The 16,978-nt window shown below is 50.5% G+C and overlaps 1 protein-coding gene across 8 annotated transcripts in view; it reads right to left on the bottom strand.

Moving 5' to 3' along the window:
* ADARB1 (adenosine deaminase RNA specific B1) overlaps positions 1–5,615 on the bottom strand; it is a 116,319-nt gene extending 110,704 nt beyond the window's left edge. For 4 of the 8 annotated variants that reach the window (XM_049710375.1, XM_049710374.1, XM_049710376.1 and 1 more), the window contains exon 1: positions 5,399–5,615. The gene's annotated coding sequence lies outside the window, so the exon portion shown is untranslated. The remainder of the gene's footprint in view (positions 1–5,398) is intronic. The other 4 variants (XM_033418473.2, XM_049710377.1, XM_033418472.2 and 1 more) reach the window with 1 other exon arrangement.
* Between the last annotated feature and the right edge of the window lie 11,363 nt (positions 5,616–16,978).

Genomic DNA, 16,978 nt, shown 5'->3' with positions numbered 1-16,978 from the left:
CCTCCCCACCTCACAGCCTCGCCAGCCTGCCCCTCAGCCAGCGACCTGGGGGTCGCTCTGGGCTGTCCCATCTTGCAGAGACTACTGGCAATCCCGATGGGCCGCCTGCAAAACACACCGCAGTGCCTCAGTTCTAAGACCCGCGTCTTCCCACATCTTCACGACTCTGAAATCGGGCAGGAGCTCTGAGTAGTCAAACTCAGCCGTCCCTCTAGGAGGCGTGACTGACAGGGCAATGGGACCCATCAACAGGTCAGTCCACAAATCCTTTAAGGACCGGAAACCTCTCCTTAACACCTGCCGGTAGGATCAAGAAAGCGTCCAAACTCGCGGATCGTGTATCCACAGCTTGGACGCGTCCCAGAGACAGCAGTGGCGCAGTCGTGAGAAATGCCACCTCGGCAAGGGCGGGTGACAGCATAGCGGACCATGCCATGGGGCTGATTTGGAGGAACCAAATTCTAAAGGTGAAGACATTTTATCGTTACTTTATTTCACTCACATTTTCCTTTTTCATGAAAGCACAAGGCTGGCATGATTTTAAAAGTCTATATGCTTAAAGTCTAAGCGCTCTTTCATAAAGGACACCTAAGTGAGCGGAAAGCATTGTGTCACAGGCAAACTGGCAACATTTTCCTGTTAACAGTACAAAAACTAATGCTGCAACTTACAGACGAAGCGGGATCTGATCTCCCCACGCCTGCCCTGGTGCCAGGCCTCGGCGGGCCACCGTGGGCCCCTGATGCTCCCCTTCTGCCTAGGGCAGGGGAGGGGGAGAGTCCCTGCGGCGCGGACACTCAGGGCAGTACTCCCTCTGCCACTTATCTGCGGCCTCTCTGCACCTAGCTTTACCCACATATAAGGCAGGAGACTAAGAGTCATGCCTGCCTTATAGACAATCATGAGATTTTAAGTAATGTATGTGGAGGGCTTAAATGGCCTGGCACACCACGAGCTCCCGACAAACAGTAGCTGCGTAACAGCTGGAGTGATTCTTTTCAAAGAGGAATCAGATCACGTCACTCTGTTGTCCAAAACTCTAAAGTCAACCAGGAAGGCAGGCAGGCAGGCAGGTAGGCAGCCCTCGTAAGGCTGAGATCACCATCTAAATTCCATACCCCAGCAGGTTGCTCCCAAAAGCAGCAGCCCTCCAGCCTCTGGGCTCACTCCTGCCACCCTCCCTCCCACCCCTAGGCCACACTGGGCTCTGGGCTATTATCAGCCCAGGACACGAAGCTTGGACCCTGGGCCTGAGGCTGTGACTTTTAATAAAGTCAGGTGGCGCCCAGCTCCCTCAGACCTCCCGACCTGCTAGATTGATTTGCCCCTGCTGGGACTTAGGACTTTTTTTTTTTATATTGGAGTATAGTTGAGTACAGCAAAGTGATTCATTCATATATATATCTATTCTTTTTTATATTCTTTTCCCATACAGGTTATTGCAGAATATTGAGGAGAGTTCCCTGTGCTCTACAGTAGGTCCTTGTTGGTTATCTATTTTATCCATAGTAGTGTCTATACATGAATCCCCAAATCCTAATTTATCCCTCCCCCCCCCACCTTTCCCCTTCGGTATCCATAAGTTTGTTTTCTATGTCTATGGGTCTATTTCTGTTTTGGAAATAAGCTCATTTGTATCTTTTTTTTTTTTTTAGATTCCACATACAAGCAATACCATATGATATTTGTCTTTCTTGGACTTCACTTAGTGTGATAACCTCTAGGTCCATCCATGTTGCCGCAAATGGCATTATTTCATTCTTTTCATGGCTGAGTGGTATCCCATTGTGCATATGTACCACATCTACTTTATCCATTCATCTGTCGATGGACACTAGGGTACATGTATCTTTTCAAATTATGGTTTTCTCTGGCCAGCACTTAGGACTTTAGCTGGGGTTTATGATCCTCATCTCCCCCATAATGTGAACCCCCAGAGGGTAGGAACTACCCTGGCTGTGTTCACTCCCGCCTCCAGCACCTAGAACAGTACCTGGCACATGGCAAATACCAATACCTGTGGGGCGACCACATGAGTGAAACAAGTCTGCCCTAGATGCAAGCAGTGTCACTGCACTTCCCATAAAAATGCCGGGCCCCTCCGAGCTGCTTCCCCCCCAGTCTCTGCCCCGTCTTCACATTTTAAATCCACCACAAAGACACACTGAAAAACAAAGTCGTTTTTTGGCACACTCCTAGAACACTGTACACACATACAGGAGGAGAGCAGCCGGCAGTACTAATGAGACCACCAAAAAACTGTGATAATTTGGTACTAATGGCCTGGGACCAACTGTTGTCAAGCACGGCAGCAAGGCCAGGTGAATACCTCGGTCCACACTCCAAACGAAGCGTAACTCCAAAGAAAGGCACTCGAGGAACAAGGACATCGAAATGACTCTAACGTACAATCTTTAAACGCAAGTCTCCCTGTTTGCCTTTCCTACCTCACGTATTATGAACATACTTTCTAAAAGTTGTTTTTTGTTTTGTTTTGTTTTGTTTTGAAACAGCAGCATTTCTATCACACCAAATTGTAGGTTTGGAAATCTGTGGTTTAGAAAATTGACACAAAAAGATCAAGTTTTCCAATAAAACTGGACCTCTCTAAGCTCTTCAGTTTCATACCAAGATTGACTCTTTTTTTTTTTTTTTTTTTTTTTTTTTGGCGCACCATGCAGCTTATAGGATCTTAGTTCCCAAACCAGGGATCGAACCCAGGGCCCCAGTAGTGAAAGCATCAAGTCCCAACCACTGGACCACCAGGGAATTCCCCTGACAATTCTTCTTAAACAAGTTTTTTATAGGCTGGTAAATGTATAACTTCACCTATTCATCTCCAAAATGTACTTTCTAACTATCTCCAACCTATTTAAATAAATTCCTTGGTACTAAGTACTTACATAGCTCATCAGAGCATTCAAGAGAATAAAACCCAGCACTTAAAAAAAGCTTACAGCTAATGAATTCTGATGAGTAATAAAAAATGATTAGTGGGTTTTGCTTGCACCCATGTAGAAAAAAATATTCACTGCAGCACTGTTTCTTACAGCAAATATTTAAAACTATACTAAAACATATATATAACAGTGTATATATTTTGACTACTGCTGGGACAATACACAGTCAGCTGGTCACAGCAGTTACAGGGAACTGATCAGCTAGGGATGGAGTGACACGAGGTTTTCTTATGCGTTTGTACCTTTTGAGCGTACAGTGTGCACGCTTATACTTTCAAATCTATCAATAAAAATTTCAGTGGTACACGTTTTTAAATTTTATTTTTAAAATGTAATGCTGTAACAGTGTTTAATGAAACACACTGCCAGCTTTTGAACTTCTTTGAACTCTGCCTAATTTGTCCAGCACTGTATCCCAGGAGCCAAAAGCAGGGAGGGCCCAGCACAGCACGACATGGATTAAGTACTTCTGCCAAATGAATTCGTTTGCTTTGTGCATTCACCAGACAAATATAAATTTAAAAAATTTTCTTATTCCAATCTAAAAGCAGTTGAAATGCTTTTAAGACATGTAAATTCACAGAGGACTCAAGTAGCCTACAAGCCAAGAAGTTTTTTGTGGAAGCCGTTATTCGCTAATTATCCTTTCTTCACCTCCCAGGACTGACCTCATGAGCACGCTGCATCTCGAGATACATGTGTCATCAATTTCTCAGAGCTGGACCAATTTTCTTTCCACCACTGCCCCCTGCAGAAAGGCCTCTTTTTTTTTCCCCTTCCAACTACAGCTTCAAATTTTGTTGAAGGTGTAGCTGGATATATTCAGTCCCAGGAACCTTCAGACATCACACGGGGCACTGCTCACAGACAATGCTTTCCTTGCAGAGCCCGAGTGTGTGTCCCTGCCGTCACCTGGGCAGGGCAGGATCGCCAGACAGCTCAGTGAGTCTCAGCGATACTTATGAGCCCTGCTGTGGGTGACCCTGCGGAGGGGACCCTGTCCCTGGAGGGACCCTGCAAGCAGGGCAGCTAACTCCCACACCCAGGAGGAAGGGTACCAGCCAACCTCTGCATTTTCCTTCTCCCTTTCCCCTCAGGGAATCCCTCAGCAAAAAGGTAAAAGAATCCCAGCCTCAAAGAAAAGATGGCAATCAAAAGACACTGCCCAGGACTGCTCTTAACACAACCCAGTGTTTCGGAAAATGCAGCTCTAGGTGGCACCTTTCAAAGGAATAAAACATACGGTAAATTTAAGAGAGAACAAAGAGGATTAATTAAATATTTCTAATCTCAAAACTTACTGATCATCAACTGATCAGGGCACTAAGAGTAGAGAAGCAAGTCTGACACCAAGCCACTTTTCCTTATACTTCGAGGGCTGAAAGCGAACCACTATTAGAAAGTAACCTTATCAGAAGTAACAACGCAAACCAGCGGGCTAAAAATACGAAGTGCGAACCAAACACGGCGCTGCGGGTCTCCGACATATAAATAGGAATTAGAACACATTTTAGGTTCCCCAGCATGTCAACTGGGACTCCAACCCGTTTTAGCGTCAACAGCCCACTCTGACACCTTCCTCCAGACCCATTCACTACCCGGTAATTTTCCTACCGCAGATCTGAACACGTCAGAATTCACCTCGAGCCCCCAATCGCCCCAGACTGTTCCGGATCGCTCCAGACGCCCGGCACCCGCGGGAACTTCCCCGCCCCGGGACGCCCGCGGCGAAGAGCATCCCACGCGGACACTGCGCCCTCGGGAAGGGACGCGGGGCCGTCCCTGGCGCAGCCTCACAGTGGGCGCAGCCTCATCCTGGGGGTGCACTCTCCGCAGAGTAGGGCATCCCGCGCGGACACGGTGCCCTCCCGAAGGGGACGGGGGCGGGGGGGCCGTCCTGGGTGCAGCCTCGTGCCGGGGCGCAGCCTTCCCTCCCTAGGGCGCAGCGCATCCGGAGCAGAAGCGGCACTCCCGGGGAGAGGACAGTACTGTCCCCAGCGCAGGCTGCCTTCCCGGGGGCGCAGCCTCATCCCGAGGTGCAGCGTTCCCTCCCGGGGCGCAGCCTCCCCTTCATCCCCGGACTCCCCATACGCGCCCCGGGGCGCAGCTTCATCCCGGGGCGCAGCCTCGCTCTCCCGCGGCGCAGAGCATCCCGCGCAGATGCGCGGGGAGCAGACGCGGGGCCGTCCCGGGCGCAACCTCCCCTCGCCAGGCGGCCCGCAGCCCCTCCGGACAGCCCCTCCGGACAGCACTGGTCCCGCTCGAGCCGCGCGCCCGGCGCGGCCTCACCACCTGCCCGGCGGCGCTTACATAAACGCGGCCACGGCGCTGCCCGGCGCTGCCCCGCGCTGCTGGGCGGCGTGGTCGGGCCGCGGTACCAGAGCCTCGCCGCCCCCGCCACCCCCGCCGCCCCCGCCGCCCCTGTCGCCCCGCCTCACCTCAGCCGCGGGCCGCTCCGCTCTGCGCCGCACCGAGCCTCGGACCGCGAGTCCGCGGAGCTTCGCTCGGCCGCCCGGGGCTGCGGCGCGCTGCCCGTGGCCTGGCGCGGCCCCGAGCGCGCCCCCGAGCGCGCCCCCGAGCGCGGCCAGACCGGCCGCCGCCTCAGCCACCGCCTCAGCCTCCACCCTCCGCCCTCGGTGTCGGCTCCGCCCTCCCCTCGCCCCCCGCCGCCGGCCGCGCGCACGCCGGGGAGCGGCGCCGCGACGCAGCACGGGCGCGCGCGCGCACCCTGCGCCGGGCTCTTCCTGCGGTCCGCTGGGGACGGGGAGCGGGGACGTGGATCCGGGACGGGGAGCCGGGGCGCAGAGAGCCATAGGACGGGGTGGGGGGTACCCGGCGGGGACCGCCCATGAGACCCCCGCCGGCCGCCTGGGGCCCGCACAGCCCCCGCGCCGGAGGGCGCGCCGGGAGCGGGACGCGAAGGTGCGTCCGGCCTGTGCGGGGCCAGATCGGGGCGTGTTGGGAGGAGAGGGTGGGGTCACGCCCCCAGGCCCCGAGGGGCGCCCTGGGTGAGAGCAGAAGCGAGTCCAGATGACCGGTTACGGTGGTGGTGGGTCGGTGGGTTTGGCGGTGCAAGCATTCAAAGCCTCTGGGAGCCGTGCAGTAAGCAGACTCCTCTGTCTGTGTTCACTGGCTCTTCAGCGGTTGCACCGAGAACGTCTACACACAGGATGAGAAGCGTCTGTGGAAATGCAACATCGAAGCCCAGAATAAGCAACTCGAGGCTGCGGTTCTACTCAGAACAGAAAATGGTTGGGTAGAGAAAACTAGTTCTTGAATGCACTTGGGGCGCTGGTGGTCCACCAGGCGGACTCAGGTGCAGATGGGGGTGACGGGCAGGCCCGGGGGTCCAGCTGCTCAGCGCCGGGGCCCCAAGACTGCTCTCCAAGGTCAAGTGAGGCTGCCGCCCTTCTCAGCTGTGGGGCCTGAGGCCGTCTCTCTGGACCGCTGCCTGTTTGCTCCAGTTTAAAATGGGGAAGAAAAGTCAAATAGAGGGGAAAGACCCCAGCCCAGCACTCCTTAATTGTTAGCTACTGCTGTTCTTCCCACAGTCATCGGACCGAATTGAGCATCCCTGAGAGTCCAGTGGCCTGGAGCATAAATAAACCACAGGGGAAAGTGCTGCAGCCGGCCAGTTACCTGCTTCAGGTTGCTATCTGATGGAAAGGAAAAACCCGCCTTTGGGGCCTGCCAGCTACCAGGCAAGCCCAGCGCCCTCCCTGAGGGCTAAATGCCAGTACGGGGTCCAAAGCAGGGCTTGTTGACAACAGGGAAAAGTCAAAGACTCCTGGGCTGCCTTCTAGGGATTCATCCTAGTTTTGTTAATAAACAAGAAGTGCATGAGAACTTTGTGTGTAACAAACCACCCCCGAACTAAGTGGCTTGAAGTAATCGTTTCTTTGCTCGTGATCCAGAAGGCCAGCAGCTGGGACGGCTCATCTCTGTGAACGAGGTGTGGCCATGTTAGCTGGGACTCGCAGGGGCCACTCCCACGGGCTGTGGCCAGGGCTGCTGCTTGCGCTGCCGTGGCTCGGTCAGCAGCGAGAGGGAAGGCACAAAGCTCGGCGCACAGGGCTCTTTCAGCCTCTGAACCGTGTTTACTAATGTCCTGTTGGCCAAAGCAAGGCAGGGGGCCCAGCCCTGAGTCGGTGGAGCGGCCTTGGCCCAGCCCGGTGACCTGCAGGGAAACACACGCCTGCCCTCCAGTTGCGGTGGGCTGTGTGCATCTCAGCAGCGGTGGAGAGAGCAGTGCCGCCGTGACCATGGCCTTCACGTTGCTCCAGCTGGCTGGCTGGCCTCTTGGCACCTTTGGAGATGGCCAGGAGCCTGGGATTGCCCCTGGCTGTTGTACTCCACCTCCTCAGATGCCATCGTCTCCAGGGACAGGTTTATCGTGGCGTTCTTCTCCCTGACCATTCCCCTGTGCGCCACAGGAACGGCTCACAGAGCGTGCCTCTTCGTACTGATGTGCGAGCCATTTCCAGGCACCCGGGGCCAAGACGTGGGACGTACCAGACAGGAAGGGTCATGGAGGTACCTGAGAGCTTAAGGTCCCTGATGCGGGATCCTGCAGCCTGCTGAGGAAAGCCCGTCCTTCCCCCTGTTCACCATCAGGGTCAGACCCGTGGACGCCCAGAAGGGGCCCCGGGTCTCCACAGAGGTGCTGGCAGCTGCGACCACACGGTCTTCAGTGCAAAGGGCAGCACGAGGCCTGAGCCCCCGCCCCGCCCCGCAGACCCCGTTCTGTTGTTTACCTCACTCGTGCAAACTGTGAAAATGAAATAGCACTTCGGTGTCCAGGAGAAGATGATGCCCAAAAGCTCACCTGTAGGGATCTAGCTGGTCCCCTCTCTGCCCCAGGGATGGGGTGATAGAATCTACATGAGTGCGTGAAACTCCACCTGCCGGGAGCCCTGGCCGCACAGCACCGATCCACCTCTCCCCTTCTTCCTCCAGCTGAACCAGATGGCATGACCACGTCGCTGTAGCCCACAAGCAGAAGGAGGACTTACGACAGGCACTGCATCCGGGACAGAATGGTGCAGAAGGGCTTGTAATGGTCTGAGGACGAAGACCTCGCCCACTCAGGAGCGGGGGTGTGAACTGGTTTCAGCCTGCAGCTCCGGCCGTTCGGGAATGGCTGGAAGGAGGAGTGAGGTGCCCAGCCCGACGGCTGAGGAGCTGCTCTGGGCACATTCACACCCTGGCTCTCAGGAAGGCCTTACACGGACGGACGTGCCCAAGGCTTGCAGGTGCAGATCCACTCTTTTATCCAACAACCCAGCGGAGTGTGGCAGCCGTGCAGCCCCAAGCAGGGACAGGCGTCACAGCCTGGCTTTCTGGCCCTCGTTCCAGGCCTGGGGAGCTGCCCCTTCTGCCCACACGGGGTGACCCGACCCAAGGGATCCCATCCCTTCCTCTGCCAGCCGGGCACGGTCCTGGCCGGTCCTGCTGAGACTGCTCCCAGGCCACAGTCCTGGTTTACTCAGGCCTGCGATGGTACCACGTGGAGTGTAGATGTCAGTCATTTAATCCTGAGGAGGGACTACCTTTTTCTTGTTCCTTTGGAGTCCCTTTCACTGTAGTCCCTGTGTACAACCAAAAGTGTGTCTGAAAAAGAAATGTGTAGTGCTCTGTTTTCTTTCACTCTGCCCAGTCCATTTGAGAGGGGACTGGAACCTTTAGATTATCGTCTAAAAGTCGGTTATTGACTACTTGGTTTCTAAAACAGTCAGGAAGCTACACCTGCTAGTGAGTGGTAACCAGTATACTGTGATACATTTATCTGAGACATATATTTTTAAAAAACATGAAACCGGAGTGATAGAAACCAGATGCGACTAAACTTTCAGTCATTTGCTCCTGGGAGCGGACTTCTGGCTTGGGCTCTGCTCAGCTCGGGACAGGTCTCCTCCTCTGAGCCTCCCAGACCCCACAGCGAAGCCCCCAGTCAGGAGATGGGCCCGGAGCAGCCCCATTTGTGCCCGGGAACACGCACCCACCTCCACTCCCAGCTCCAGGACTGAGGGGGAGTTCTGACTCGGGGATTTCGCTGGGAACCCGGGGCCGGCACTGACCGGGCCTCAAGCCCCTCTGTGCGCCTTGGACCTGAAGTGTGTAAACCCAGAGGCAGGCAGGATGGTCTTCATCGCCGGCCTTGTATGCTTCTCAGGGAAGCCAGCCTGAAGTGAGAACTGTGGCGCGTCAGGCAGAGGCAGGACACTGAGGACCTTCTGATGGCTTTTTAATGCCTCAGGCGGTGTGGCCTGTGCATGGGCGAGCACACGGTTAAGACGATGAACTCTCTTTGGAGTTGTTCCTAGTCCGGCGGTGGGGGGGGAGGGGCAGGGCGTGGATAACTGGGGGCCGGCCTGGTGTGAGGGGCACAGGCTGGGGTCGGACGGGGTTCACACCCGCTCTGCCCCTCGTTAGTGTGTGACTGGGACGTCGTCTGGACGCTCAGAGCCTCTTCTTCATCCATAAAAGGAGAGCGTGACACCCACGTCCCAGGCCCGCCCAACGCCCCAGCGTGGAAGGGCTCAGGGTCAAGAGCGTGGGCGCTGCGTGCAGAGGTGTGTGCGTCCGAGGACCTGCAGCTCGCCGCGCTCGGGAGTAATCACGGCAAGGTTCCCGTGAAGACGGGCCTTCGGGCTGAGCCGTCGAGGATGAGGAAGCCTTGGCGGGGAGGGTGCCCCGGCGAACGGGGTGCTCTTTCAGCGTGCGATCAGGGGAGTCATCCTGGTCGGGCCCCGTGGACGCTCTGCCCTCCCCAGACCTCCAGCACCATGGAACGCGCCAAGTGGTCAAAGCAGAGGCTGCAAACCCCAGCTGGGCAGAGGCGGCCCGGGGCCTGTGTCTGTACCGTCCACAGCCCAGGCCAGGCGGAACATTCGTAAAGCGCTGGGGAAAGGAATAGATGACAGACGCACATGTGGCCCGAAAAAGCCCGAACTAGTTACCATCTGGCTTTTTAAAGGAAAAGCGTGCCACCCCTGGATTAAGCCCAGTAGGGACTCCCCCCGGTCTGGGAGCTAGACCGGCTCCATCAGAGCACAGAAGCTGCGTGGGGAGAAAGGAGATGCGAACCCAAACCAGGGCCCCGTCAGGAAGGGGAAGTGGCTCGTGAGGCACCCGGTGGCGTCTGCTCTAAAGCCAGTGCAGGTACCCAGGTGGATTCTGGCGGCTTAGGTCAGCAGGTAACAGTGGGAGCAGAAAGAGTTCAGATGTGTTTGGAAACGCACTTGGTATGTTTGGCGCAAACAGGCTTGGTGGGAAGTTGGGTAAAGGGTGTGAGCAGGGAAGGAGCACATCTCGCACCCAGGATTCTGGCCTGTGTGTATCGGAGTGGGTCACCTGGGTGATGGTGTTTGTGCTGAGATGGGGAGACTGAAGGAAGTGCCTGGGAAAAGCCAGAGGCCCTCTTGGCTGTGCTGGGTTTGCAGTGCCTAGAAGATGTCCAGGTGGATGTCTGTGTTCAGAAGATATAAAAGATTAGGGTCCAGAGAAGAGGACTGTGCTGGGGACACACAGCCGGGAGCCTGGAAGGTGGAAGCAGTCGCCCAGGGAGAGAGGAGAGGGAAGAGAACCTGGGCCAGACCTGAAGAGCTTCAGCCGTCAGCGTGGGATACGGGGGGAACAGGGGGGCTGAGAGCCCAGAGAGGGGACGCCCAACAGGGGACGGTGCTTCGAGAAGAAAAGATAGGTCGGCAAAATGATGAGACCAAATAAAGCAAGGATGGAAAACCTATTGAAGGTCATGGTGACTTTGAAAACTTCAGTGGAGTGTTGGGGACAGAACTGACTAGAAGGAGGGAACACTCCTCCCGTATGAGGCTCACCTAACCTTGACCTCAAAACCTGAAAAGGATGACTGAGGGGGAAAATGTGTGAACCACCCTCACTCATAAACAAAGCCTAAGTAAGTTATCATAGCATCCTAAACAGAACACTTAGCAAACCAAAATACAGTAATATGTAAAACAAGAACAACGACATCATGACCAGCTTGGCTTTACCCAAGAATATAACTGATTTAACACTTAAACATCTATTACTGTAAATCACTGCATCAAGACAACAGAGGAGAACCCCGTATGATCCCCACAACAGGTGTAGAAAAGGCACTTAATAAAACCCAGCATCACTCATGCTGAGAAAAACAAACTCTTCGAAAACTAGGACTAGAAGGGAACTTCCTTAATCTGATAAAGGAACCTACAAACCCCTGAAACAAAGCAGTGGTGAAGTGTGAGGTGCATTCCCCCTAAACCAGGGACAAGGCAAGGATGATGGTTCTTTCCACCGCTGTCCAGCCTTACAACGGAGCATAAACAACAGAGCGAGACGTGGCCGTGGAATGAAATGGATAAAGAAAGGAAACAGTCACAGGTAATAGGACTGCATATGCAGAAAAGTAAAAATAATCTAAATTAATATATTTAATAAAATCCAGCAAGATTATTGAATATAGAATCACCACACACCCCAAAACAGTTCCTGTACGTCAGCAATGGGCAACCTATAATTTAGAAAAATGATCCTGTTTGTAATAGCAACAAAAGTATGAATTACAAATAAATCTAACAAAAGAAGTATATGATCTTTCAGAAGAAAAAATGTTTTAAAAAATGATTGGAAGAGCAAGTGAATGTAGAGACATTTTAATACATAAGGAGATCTCAGTATCATAAAAATGTCTCTTCTCCCCCAAATCACCTATAGGGTCAATGGAATTCTGATAAATATCCCAACATGGGTCTTCATGCACCTGGACTGATTCTAAAGTGTGTAACAGGAGGACAAAGGACCCAGAATATACCCAAGACACCCTGAAGAAGAAGGTGAAGGATTTGCACCAGCAAATATCAAGACGTACTAATACGTTATAATAAGTCAAGCCATGTTATTGGCCGGCAGATGGACAAATTGACCACTGAAACAAAATAGACAGTCCAGAAACAGACCCACACGTGTTTTGACATATGACTGAAGAGGCATTGCAGATCAGTGGGAAAAGCAGTGACTTGGATAAATGACGCTTGGACTTTTTTTTGTCCATTTGGGTAATAATTGGAATTAGGTATGTACCTTACACCTTACCCAAAACTCAGTTCCAGACAGATTAAGGAAAATAAAACTTTTAAACTTCTAAGATATAGGCAAATGTCTTTATGACCTCAAAGAAGGAAGAATTCTGTAAGGTACGAAAAGAGCTAACCATAAAAGGTAAGATTGATCAATTTGATCGTACTAAAGAACGTCTGCTCGTCAAAAGATGCAATGAAGTAAACAGACATACAGCAAGTAGGGAGAAAATATTCGCAACTGTCGGAGGATTTGTATCCAGGACATATAAAGAACCAAATGTCCAATAGGCAAAGGCACACAAGCTAATTAAAAATGGACGAAAGATGTGAACAGAAGAGGAAATGTGAGGCCAAAAAGCACATGAAAAGATGCTCAGCCTCATCAGTAACACGGAAATGCAGGTTCTAGTCAAAATACTACAAGTTTAGAGCCACCATATTGACAAAAATTTAAAAGGCTAACAGCAAATATCAAGTGTTGGAAAGGACGTGGATCACCAGAATTTTGGACCATTGCTAGTGGGAGGATAATTTGCAACCATTTTGGAAAACACTTGTCTCATAAAATTGAATATTTGTGTACCCCACTAGCCAACGACCTGACTCCTAAGTGTGCCCCAGAAAGGATCCTTCCACGCGTGGTCAGGAGACAGGCAGCAGGCCGGGTTCACCATAGCCAGCCATCCATTTCTTGGGGAAGATGAGCCGCACGGGGTTGATCCACATGTGGAACGCACGTGGTGAAGTGGTCGTACAGCCGCTCAGTGATCAGTGACAGCAGCACCCAACATGGGCGAATCGTGGAAGTTAAACGCTGGCTGAAAAGCATGCCATTTTAGAGAGCCTAAAAACGAGAAAACTAAGCATCTGAGGACTTAGACATGCAAACACATGCAACGTGTGTGTATACATATATAACTTATGCATACACGTGTGTGTATGCATACACACATGCATGTGTACACTCGATACATTTACTGGCAAGGGATTGGTATGCACAAAGCCTCCAGCAAGCAGGAAGATGACAGGGAATAGGTCAGGGGACGAGCACGTGGACGGGAGCTCCTGGAAGCAGGCTTGGTCTTGGGTCGCGTGGTGGATGAGAGGTCAGATACGATGCTTTGTAACTTATGTATGTGCTGCATACAACCTTTTGGTAAATCAAAGAGCATATTAAGAATATTCTAAGATGTAGAAGCAACCTAAATGTCCATCGACAGATGAATGGATAAAGAAGATGTGGTCTATTTATACAATGGAATATTAGCCATAGAAAAGAATGAAATAATGCCATTTGCAGCAACATGGGTGAACCTAGAGATTATCATACTAAGTGAAGTAAGTCAGACGGAGAAAGGCAAATATATGATATCACTTATGTGTGGAATCTAAGAAAAAGATACAAATGAATTTATTTACAAAATGGAAATAGACCCACAGACATAGAAAACAAATTTATGGTTACCAAAGGGGAAGGGGTGGGAGGGATAAACTAGGAATTTGGGATTAACATATACACACTATTATATATAAAATAGATAACTGACAAGGACCTACCGTATAGCACAGGGAATTCTACTCAATATCTTGTAATAACCTATAAGGGAAAAGAATCTGAAAAAGAATCTATGTAGAAAGACACATATATATGTGTATATAACTGAATCACTGTGCTGTACGCATGAAACTAACACAACATTGTAAACCAACTTCAATTTTTTTTAAAAAATTTAAGAATATTTTAAACTGTAAATTTTAAAAGAACAGAGTGATAAAACACTTTGGAAAACAACTTGGAATTTTCATGCAAAGAGATGTAATTCCCCTAAGAATCTTCAGTCCCTCTCCTAAGCACACTCTCTAAAGAAGCTTGTACCTGTTTCCCAGAAGACATGTCGCAGCAGTGTTTGTAATATCAAAACTGTGGCAGACGTGACACGCTCTCCACGAAGGTTGGGGTTGGGTGAGAATCCCCTAGGACGGTGTGTGGGAGGATGTGTTTCTCCATGGTGAGAGCGGGGCAGTAACACCACACGTTATTGTGAGGACTAAATGTGACAAACTACTTTGTAGATGCTAAGGGACCATAAACGTTAGGGATTAGTATGGCCAAACACCTCAAATTCTTTGTGGAACAAATACATAATTCAAACAAAATTAGCACCTGCACCCACTTCTTTTGCATGGTAGTAGGTTATTTGGGGTTTTTGTTGTTGTTGTTGTTTAGAAATCAGATGCAAAAACAGTATGACTCCTGGTACATACTATTCTAAAATAATGGACTGGTACCAGTAAAAGGAGCTTTTCTTTTTTTTGCTTTCTTGCTGAGTTATCTCTTAATTATTATTTCAGCTGAAAGGCAACTGAGAACTGAAGCCGGGCAAGGGGGTGAGGAGGTAGGGGGCCGTGGGAGGGACCCACGCTCCCTCCTCCCTTCCTCTGGGGCCCCTCTAGGGATGGCTGTAGGCGGAGCCTGTGCCTGAGGAAGGTTTCGTTAATGACAGCTTAGATGGCTCGCGTGGTTATTCAAAGCCTTCTCTCCGGGGGATTTCAACTACCATAGAGTCAGTTCTTGTAGTTTACAGTTTTAAACTTGAATGCTGGGGGCTCCAGCCAACTGTCACACACCTGGCCACCACCCAGACTCCCCTTCAAGCTCCCAGAGTAACCTCTGCCCTGACATGTAGCACCGTGGGTTGGCTATGCCTGTTGTTTGCTTGGCATGAGTGAAACCATACAGCAAGGGTGTTGCTTCTTCCACTGGATGCCACACTTGGGAGAGCCATCATGCTGGGTCTGAGCACAGCAGTCTGGGGTATTGCCATTCCACGATATATTTATTCATTCAACTGTTGATGGAGTTTGGGGTTGTTTCCTATTTTTTGCTCTATGCATAATATTCCAATGAACATTCTCATACCTGCCTTTCAGTACACACGTGTACATGTTTCTGTTGGGTGTGTACCGTATCATAGGGGACGCACATGTCTCACTTTAGTAGGTGACACCAGTTTTCCAAAGTGTCGAACCACTTTCCGCTCCCACCAGCAGCCGCGAGAGCTCCACCTACCCCTCGTCCTCAGCAGCACTTGGTGCTGGCGGTCCTCTTCATTCCAGCCGTTCTGGGGGGTGTGATTCTCACCAGTGGCAGGTGGGGCTGAGCGTCTCTGCGTGTGCCGGTTATCCCTGGGCACGTCCTTCTGGTGAAGAAGCTACTCAAGTGTTTTCTTATTTACTCACAGAAACTCTTTGTATGTTCTGGACACAAAGTCCTTGGTCATTTGTGTGTATTGCAGATATTTTCTCACACTCAGCAGCGTGCCTTTCCACAAGCTCAATGGTGTCCTTTAATAAACAGGAGTTCTGAATTTCAATGTGACCCAATTTATCACCGTTTTCCTATGGTTAGTGCTTTCTGTGCCCTGTCTAGAAAACGGTGACTACTCCCTGCTTAGGAAGACATGCCCGTTATCTGCTCTAAGGTTTATTGTTCTGATTTTCAAATTCAGACCAACAATCCAGCTGGAATTGGTTTTTTCTGTACAGTGTGAGGTAGGGGTCTGGATTCATTTTTGTTGTTGTTGTTTGTATTTGGTATCCAGTTGACCCAGAACTATTGATGGGGAAGATTGCCCTTTGCCCTGCTGTTCTCTAGTGCTACCTTTGTCATAAATCCAGTACCCACAGGAGCATGTGTCCTGTTTATAGGGAACTCAATATTTTGTTAGGTTAACATGCCTGTCCTTACACCAACACTTACTGTCTTAATTGCTGGAGTTGATCACAGTCTTGTTATCTGGTTGTGTTCTTTCAGTTGTGTTCTTCCTCAGAATTTTCTGGCTATACTTGTTACTTTATACTTCCATATATCTTTTTGAATTGGCTTTTCAGTTTCCCCCCAAATCCTGCCAAAATTATTAGAATTGCAGTGAAGCTATAGATCACTCTGGTGAGAATGAATGTTCCCACAATATTGATGCCCCATTAATGTTTATCCCTCCCTCTATTTAACGATTCTTCAATGTCCCTCATTAACTTAGAGTCTTCTGTGTAGATATTTCACACGTATTTTGTTAGGTTCATTCCTAGGTATTTGGTGCTTTGGATGATTTTTTTTTTTTAAGATGTTGGGGATAGAAGTTTATTAATTTATTTTATTTATTTTTGGCTGTGTTGGGTCTTCGTTTCTGTGCGAGGGCTTTCTCTAGTTGTGGCGAGCGGGGGCCACTCTTCATCGCGGTGCGCGGGCCTCTCACTATCGCGGCCTCTCTTGTTGCAGAGCACAGGCTCCAGACGCGCAGGCTCAGTAGTTGTGGCTCACGGGCCTAGTGGCTCCGCGGCATGTGGGATCCTCCCAGACCAGGGCTCAAACCCGTGTCCCCTGCATTAGCAGGCAGATTCTCAACCACTGCGCCACCAGGGAAGCCCTGGATGATATTTTTAAATGTTCTTTACTTTTATTTTGTAGCCACTGGTTTCTGGTTAAAAAGAATACCGTTGATTTTTGTATATGGACCTTCTATCCAGCCATCTTACCAGATTCACTTAATAATTTTAAGAGTTATCTGTAGGTTCTGTTGGATTTTCTGCACACACAATCATTTTGTCCACGAACACTGACTTTTTAATTTCTTCCTTCTTTGCTTGTTGCTTGCTCACTCCACTTTAGGTGTGTCAGTAGCGAACATCCTTATCTTATTCCTGACCTCAGAGTGAAAACATTCTGTATTTCACCTGTGAGTGTGATATTCGTTGTAGGGACATTGTTTATATAGATGCCTTCTATCAGATTAAGGAAATTCCCTTCTATTCCTACTTTGCTAAGGGTTTCTTTTCATGAACGCATGTTGAGTTTTATCAAATGTTTTCTTCTGCGCCTACTGAGATGATAGCATGATTTTTCTGATTTGTTCTATTAACATGAGGAACTAA

Source organism: Orcinus orca, chromosome 5 (assembly GCF_937001465.1).
Source record: "Orcinus orca chromosome 5, mOrcOrc1.1, whole genome shotgun sequence".
Classification (NCBI taxonomy): Eukaryota; Metazoa; Chordata; class Mammalia; order Artiodactyla; family Delphinidae; genus Orcinus; species Orcinus orca.
The sequence above is the reverse complement of the archived record's forward strand: the minus strand, read 5'-3'. Positions and strand labels throughout refer to the sequence as shown.